Source organism: Pygocentrus nattereri, chromosome 2, assembly GCF_015220715.1.
Source record: "Pygocentrus nattereri isolate fPygNat1 chromosome 2, fPygNat1.pri, whole genome shotgun sequence".
NCBI classification, from domain to species: Eukaryota; Metazoa; Chordata; class Actinopteri; order Characiformes; family Serrasalmidae; genus Pygocentrus; species Pygocentrus nattereri.
The window spans coordinates 33,321,711-33,329,663 of record NC_051212.1 but is presented as its reverse complement, the minus strand read 5'-3'; the positions used below and the strand labels follow the sequence as shown (position 1 = coordinate 33,329,663).

Genomic DNA, 7,953 nt, shown 5'->3' with positions numbered 1-7,953 from the left:
AACAACAAGGACTACAACTTTGACAGTGAAGAACCACACAGTGCAGACGTCACCTGCATGGAAGATAAAGAAATAAACACACAAATACATACATGCATACAAAGTTATGCAACATGCCTGCTTAGATTCTAATGTATGTATTAGATTCTATCAATGAATATGAAGTTACATTTTGTTTTTCCAAAAGCAGAAACTTTATTTACCTCCTTCAGTAGATTTAGGTTCATGATCATGATGAGATTCTCCTGATCCGTGTCTGATCCAGTACACACTGCGATCTCCTGAACAGCTCAGAGTAACTGCTTGTACTGAACAATTCTTGATAGCAGGGTCAGGTGGAGTCTTCTCATCTTTAAAATAGATCAGTAAATGTAGAAGGTGAAGAGAAATGATCCGTGTATCTTCTGTTCATTTGAGTTTCATTTAAAAACAGTATTGAAAAACAGCAAATGGGTCGATTCTCATGTCTGGTTCAGTTACTGTCAGTCATTTTCACAAATTAATCATAAAATCAAATTACAAACAAACAGCAATGGAGTAAAGGCTCGTATTCTCATGATCCAAATGTAGCATTTCTAATTATAAGCGGAAATAAAGGTTCAAAGCAGGTGTGGAAGCTCAGAAACCACAGAAATCAGTCCTGTGGTTCTGGAATATTGTTTTGTTATATTATACTATTATATTACTTTTTGTATAAGCATATGTATATTTGATCTCCACAAACTACACAAGACAGGAATGCTATAGGGAAGAACCTGAACTCGTGGTCGCCAGATCAGTTGCTGACTCACTCAAGTTAAAGAGGTGATCTGTCGGTGTTGTGCTGAACTCCTCCTATGTGCGTGTGCATCATGCAGGCATATGGACACTAGATTACATTCTGTCTTTCAGTAATAAAGAGCAGTACTGCAGCCTCTTGATCTTTCCCAGCCTCATATTTTAAACATGACCACCTGATTTCAGAGCTCCTGCGATCATGAGGGGCGCTCAGCCCGTTTATTTATCATTAATCTGAATCAGTAAAATCGACTCTTTATTCCACTGCTGTTTGTTTGTTATTTGAATGTTTATTAGTTTGTGAAACTGTAAAATGAAGCTGTTTCTAGTTTTTCGACTGACAATAACAATCAAAATACAAGAATCGACCCATTTACCGTTTTTCAATACTGGATTTTGAAGTGAAAATCAAATGAACAGAAATAAAGCTAATATCAGTAAACAGTACTAAACAACAATAACAGTAATTACAGTGAACGTGTGCGCACAGTTACCTGCAAACAGCAAAAGGGTTCCAGATAGAAACTCTGAACTATTTTTCTCTCCTTTTCCACAGAAATATATTCCTACATCTTCTTCTTTGACTCCATTAATGCTGAGATCAAATGTCTTATTATCCACAGTGAAGCGGCTGTTTATAAATTTCTTACTAAATCTGTGTTTTACTTTTTGTTCTTCAGTCTCAAATCGTCTCACGATGTACAGAGGCAGCTTTCCTAAACTCTGTTGATACCAAGTTAATAAATCATGCTTGGTTTCATTTTGATGACATTTTATTGTTGTGTTGTCTCCCCGCCTCACTGTTTGTACTTGAAGATCAACGATGTCAGACGATTTCACTGGAGAGAGAAAATCATAATAAAGCAATTATTAATAATAATTTGTAAAGGTTTGTATGATTCTGATCAAATTACATGATTTTAATGCACAATTACTGTTTGTTTCCTAATTTAACACATTGTAAAAAACATTAGAACATATGTGGCTTATGCAAAAGTTATGGCACATTTTGTATGTTTTCTTTCTATTATATTAAACTCCTTTGTGCACTAAAATGTGCAGAAAATGCCACATTGAAGTTTTTCTCTTGTAGAGAACGTGCTGCTTATTTTCATTTAGGAAATCAACAAAACATGTAGTTTGACTGGAGGTGTTCAGACCTTTACATACGACTGTACATGTAGCAGCTTGATAACATGTTAGTGATATAAACATATTAACCATTCAAAACATCACTTACCAGTTCCAAAGAGACAGAGAGTGAAAAGTAATCCGATCATTGCTGCTGTTCAGACAGAGAGACGGTGAGATCTAATGTTCTGATCTCTTATCTGTTCAGTAGTAAAAGAGGCCCCATGTGTGACCTGAGTGGACGTTTTAGAGCTGTGAGCTGTTTTGATTGGTCTGATAGTTTTGAGGAAATATCACGTGGCGACTGCTTTTTCAGACCAGAAATAGTTTACCAGCTGAGGGAAACAGCTTTGCTATTTAAAGAATGAAATTGAGGTTAAAGAGAATGAAGCAGAAAAGCCTTTTCTCATTTGAGTCTGTGATGATTCTGTATCTGATTACAGTCTTATATTGATTTATACATTAAACATTACAGTTCAGATCTGAGGGTCATCTGTACAAAGAAGTGCAGGTGCAGCATCAGGGTCATGTAGTCATGTTTCAAAAAGGGGGGAATTCCCTCTTAATCAAATAAAATTTATTTGTAGCACTTTTTGCAACGGATGTTGTCACAAAGCAGTTTCACAGAATTCCACAAAAGACTTTACAAGAATATAAAAACCCCTGGTAGCAAGGAAACTCTCTCAGAACTGAGGAAGAAACCTTGGGAGGAACCAGGCTCACCGGTGGGGGACTCTCCTCCTCTGGTCAAACTACCTACAAGTTATTATACTACTAATATTAATAGCAGTAGTGTTAGTAGTAGTAATAGCTAAGAGTCCATGAAAACATCAGTGTAGGGTGGGCAGCTAGTCCAAGGTAGGTGGTGGTAGCTGGGGCGTGGGCAGCTGGTCTGAAGTGGGTAGCAGGAGAACTTGACAGTCAGCCGTCCTTCAGTGTCCGGCCGGACATGTGGGCGGTTGTATACTCAGAAAAAAGGCAGGGAGAGGGAATTAGTTTTATTCTGTCTGTTTGTACGTAAAACAGGAAATGTAAACATTTACGGAGTGTGGCTAACGATTCCGGCAGATCTGACTATAACAGCTTAACTAAAAGGAGAGAACCAGAAGGACACACAGACATGGGAGCACTCTGAAACAGTTTGGCATCCCGACGCTTCACCGTCCACAAACCTGAGTGACCGCGTGTGAGCAGCGGGACGACAGCACCAGCGTCTCAGTTTACTATAATTCCCTGTGTCCATGGACCCCTGGATCTGCTGCCTTTATCTAAGGGGGGACATTACCTACTAAAAGCTAAACTGAACAGGTGAGTTTTCAGCCTAGATTTGAAGATTGCGATTTTGTGTTTTGAAAGAAGGACACTCCATTTCTTTCATGAATTGAACCAGATGAATTAGCCAATTAGTTTTCTGCTATAAAGTAGGTGGTTTTGAGAAGCCCCTTCATTTCCTCCTCACACTGCAACTGCACAACTTCAATGGCATTAGCGTTCACGTTCTTTGCTGAATCTGCCTCATACTTTCCAGAGTGGAAGTCAGTCCATTTTGCCAGTCGTCCTGCATTCCACACTGGTGCTGAAAATGATTAAAAATCGCTGCAAATGTGTGCAGGAATTTCCCGCATTGTAAGTGTTAGATTTGGGGAAATTATGAGCAAAACCTGCAATCCCACACTGAAATTCAGGCCCTGAGCATGAAATACGCCTTGACATGACTACAACGTTCACCCTCAATATACCCCTAATGTGTATATGTGTCACCTCTTCTTTTAAGCCAAGCCCAAGTGGGTCTAAGGCTGCATTCTCACAGCAGGTAAAAGTGGCCGTAATATGATCTTTTTTTAGATGTGACACAAGATGTTTTATCTGTATGGCAGTGTGACGAGCAAAAAACACATAAAATCCAACATGTTCTAAATTTCCAATATGCAGCAACATGATTCACGCTACTTCTCCACTGCTCTGGCCCATCAACCCACTGCCACATATCCCATTCATGGGTTTCGTCATACAGAGCTACATGGTACCTGACAAGTCTGGTGCGTTTAGTCCTAGGGATGTGAAGTTTTCCTGCCAAAGTGATGCGGCAGTCCAATCAGGAGGCAGCTGGTGTTTGTATGATTTGTGTCTGCAGCTCAAGGTATAAAGCATTGACTATATATGTTTAAATATTAATAGCTATAATACTCATAACACTCACATGCAACCAGCTGAAGGCGGAGGATGCATTCTCATCTGTCAAAGTTTAAATGCAGGATAATTCTAGCCAGCCAGATTTTCATCCATCCAACTCTCCTTATGATTTTGTGCTGCTAAGACCTGAAAAGAAAAGCCCTCCATGTTCAAAGACATTGTGAAAGAAATGGCTGAAAATGGCTGTAAGAGAAAAGACTGCAATTTCAAAGAGCTTTCAGTTTAAAGAGTAACTACACCCTAAGACTTTTCATTCACAGCTATAATTGATTAATGAAGGGGAACGTGAATTTGAGGGGGAACTGAATGGATGTGACTCCAGTAAGTGCTGTAAACAGCTTGCAGAGCGTGAGGATTTAGGGCCCTGCCTGACCTTTGATGCAGAATCCAGCAGACAGAATGCTAAAAGCTAGGTTGTGATGCTGGCAATGCTAAAGGCTAGCATAAGCGAACTAGCTAAGGCTAAAAAGATTGGCTTTGCTTTTTTCTGCATGAAGTTAACTTTTTCCAAACCTCAAACGGGGGTGGGGGGGATGGGGGGGTGGGTGGGGGTGGTGGGGGTCTGGGCTTGGGCGGGGTGGTGGTGGTCTAGGGTGTCTCCGTGGCCTCCCCGGGTCGACCTTATCCTGCCTCGAGCGGGGGGGCAGTGAAATGCGGTGCCTCAACCATTGCCTCTGGATCTACGTACCCCCCCTCCATCCACCCCCAGACACACACACACACGCACATACATTACTCCCCCACCCAAGCAAATTTACTCCCATTACTCCCATTACTCCCCCACCCAAGCAAACACACACAAACACACACAGTACTCATACATTTAGGATCCTGGGGGCAGGCATGTCGCCAGGGGTCGATAAGGTCGACCCGCTGTCATGGCCTCACTCATCTCCTGACGACTGTCTATCCCTCAGTTTTTACTGCACTTTAGACATTTAGGGCTTTTGAGGGGACGGTGTAGACAGACACCACAGACCAGTGGCCCGGGGCTCTGCCCATGTTTGCCCCCACACCTGTCCCCCCAATTTTAACTACACCATAGTATCACACACTACCCCACATTCAACTCCTGCACTCAACACTTCACTGGGGATGGAAGGGTGGGAAGGTCATCCCTCACCCGTTTCCTGCTCCCTGCCGGGGCGGGGGGTTGGACGCCGGTGCGGGGGCTGGGCTGGGGGCGTCCTGGCGTCCTGGGGTTGCTGTCTGGGCCCCCGCGCCCCCGCCGTGGAGGGTGGCCTGTATGGCGGTGCCGGTCGTGTGGCACTGTATGTTTGGGTGGGTGTGGGCGTCTGTACACTCGCGCGCATTCTTCCCTTGTGTGCGCCCTCGGGCTCGTGTGCAGTCGTGCATGTTCCTCCCGTGTGTGCGCCCTCCCGCACATGTGCACGTTCGTCCCATGTATGCATCCATATACAAGCCGGTCCTGGGTGGGCTTTCCATTTGCCCCCACCTCAGAGGGTGTATGGATGTGGATGATTGTGTGTCTATGTCCTTATCTCTTTCTGTATGGGTGGGTGAACGTGTACATTTAGGGGGTGGGGGGGTGTATATATGGGTGTGTGTGCGTACATATTGGGGTGACGTGTATGTATCTCTGTGTGTGTATGTATGTATGTAGGAGTGTATATATGTGTGGGGGTGTGTGTGAGTAGGTGTATATATAGGGGTGGAGAAATATATGGGGGTGAAGGTGTGTGGGTGTATATATGGGCGAGGATACATATATGAGGTTGAGTGTGTGTGAGGACAGCTGGTTCTGGGTCGGGGGATTGTTGTCCGCGGTCCTCTCCCGGCTGCTCCCCTGTGGTTGCTACTTCCCCCCTGGATGGGGGGCGCCTTGGGGTTTCAGGGCCTGGCCTGGTGCTCCGGCGTTGCGGTTGGCCCGCTCCCCTGGGTGGTTGGGTTCTGGGGCGGCTCAGGGCTCCTCGGCGGGGATGGGGCCCTGCTGGGTGGTGGGTGGCTCTCGGGCGTATGAGGCGCTGGGTCTTTGCTGCTGGCCCGTGATAGGGGGGGGCATCCTGGGGTCGGCTTTGGTCCCTCTGGTTCCCCTGGACCTGCGCTCCGTGGCTGGGGGGGTGCTGTCTGGAGTCCCCCTCTCCCTTCCGCTGGGGTGGGCATGCAGGGGTCACTGGGAGGTGCTGCCCTGGGTCTCCACTGCTCCTGGGGGGGCCGCGGCGGGCAGGATTCCCTGGTCTTTCTCTGCCTTCCTCTGGCCTCTGGGGGATGTTGTCACAGCTTTCTGCCCTCGCTATTAAGTGCATCTTGTGACAAATTTATACTGTACTGCACTCACAAACACACACACACACACACACCCACATACACATACACACACACACACACACACACACACACACACACACACACACACACACACACACCCACATACACATACACATACATCACAGGCATTTGTGCAGTATTTCCAAGTGCTGTATGTCTCAGGGACACTTTCTTCTCTTCTTTCAGGAGCAGCAGTTGGTGAACCATCGCCGTGTCATTTGTGCTGTGTTCTTTCTGCCCTTTTGTTATTTCCCTTTTTTACCCCCCCCCCCCCCCATCTCTCCTCTCCCTTCTTTACAGATTCCCCTGGCCTGTCAAGTCTGGCATTATGTTAACATATTTACAGTCATAAAAATATCACAAATGTATAAACAAAATGAAATTAAATAATTAAAAAAGAAAGAAAGAAAGAAAGAAACACTGACAAGATGAGCCTATAATCTATAGTGCTCATTTTGGAAAAGTAAATTTGTTTGGCACAGTAATGCAGTCTGACCATAATTCTGATTGCAAATCTGACAGACAAGACAGGCAAAAAAAAAAAAAAGAACAAGGATCTCATTAAAACCTGAAGTTGCAAAAGTGCCGTTTGATTCTGTTACTGTCCATATTTTTCAATCTTTCTCATATTTTCTGATAGCTTAGATAACGCTAGCCATAAAAACGCAGCAGCCCAGCCTGTCCAGTTTCCCTCTCAGCCTCACCTCCAACGCCAAACATGACTGCAGTGCCCTGTCCAGCATGCCTCTCCCGTTGTTGAGCATTTTTCAAACTTAGGCCAGGTGTGGAGTTCGCTGAAAATAGTGGGGTCTAGTTACTCTTTAAATAATCAGAGGACACGGTCCAAAGACCGTGTTTTTACAGTGGGCTCGAACACATTCTGGGTGCTGAGCCCAGCTGTCACTCAGTGAAGTAAAGAACTGTAATATAACTTGACAAGAGTGGCATTGCATGATGCACTGGTCAGGGCAGGAACAGTGGTGCTGTGACACAAACAGGACATCCACCATAGAGCAGACTGTCTCATTTCAGTTCAGCCTTCGCAGGTCTACGGAGCCTTTGAAGGACATGGGCTACGAAGGCGTGCCCTGAATTGGGCCAGAATGTGAGCCCACGTCATGTGCTCAGGGCTAGGCTCGTCCTCTCCACCCCCTTGACCGTGCACATGACCTGTGCTCCAACCATGATAGAACACAGCTAGTGTGCAAGTAAATATATTTCAGGTGAACTTTAGTCATGGCTGTTGGACAGGTTGTGTACATGGAGGCAATTTTCATTCAGCTGAATTAATCAACAAACTGTGGTAATCAGTTCAGCCCTTAAATAACCAGAGACCGACATCAGGCCCGAGGTTTTATTAAACACTTCTATAAAGAATACCTCAACCAGTTTGCACGGAGGTCCCTATAGTTACTAAATAATAAGCATTACTATGTAATCAGACTTGGGTTTTAAGGGATTATTTGTTCTGGTATGCTGTCCAAGGAAAACGAAATTTTATGAAGTAGTTTCTGTAGGAAGCTTCCTGGCAGACGGTGCAGCAGCAATGGTGGAACATAAAAG

General features: G+C 44.8%; 1 long non-coding RNA gene across 1 annotated transcript; it reads right to left on the bottom strand.

Annotated features, from left to right (window-relative positions):
- Positions 1–209: 209 nt before the first annotated feature.
- On the bottom strand, positions 210–2,212 carry LOC119262534. The gene is made up of 3 exons (XR_005129732.1): positions 2,018–2,212; positions 1,272–1,616; positions 210–350 (listed from the first exon to the last, which is right to left on the bottom strand). It is a non-coding gene; the product is annotated as an uncharacterized LOC119262534 (long non-coding RNA).
- Between the last annotated feature and the right edge of the window lie 5,741 nt (positions 2,213–7,953).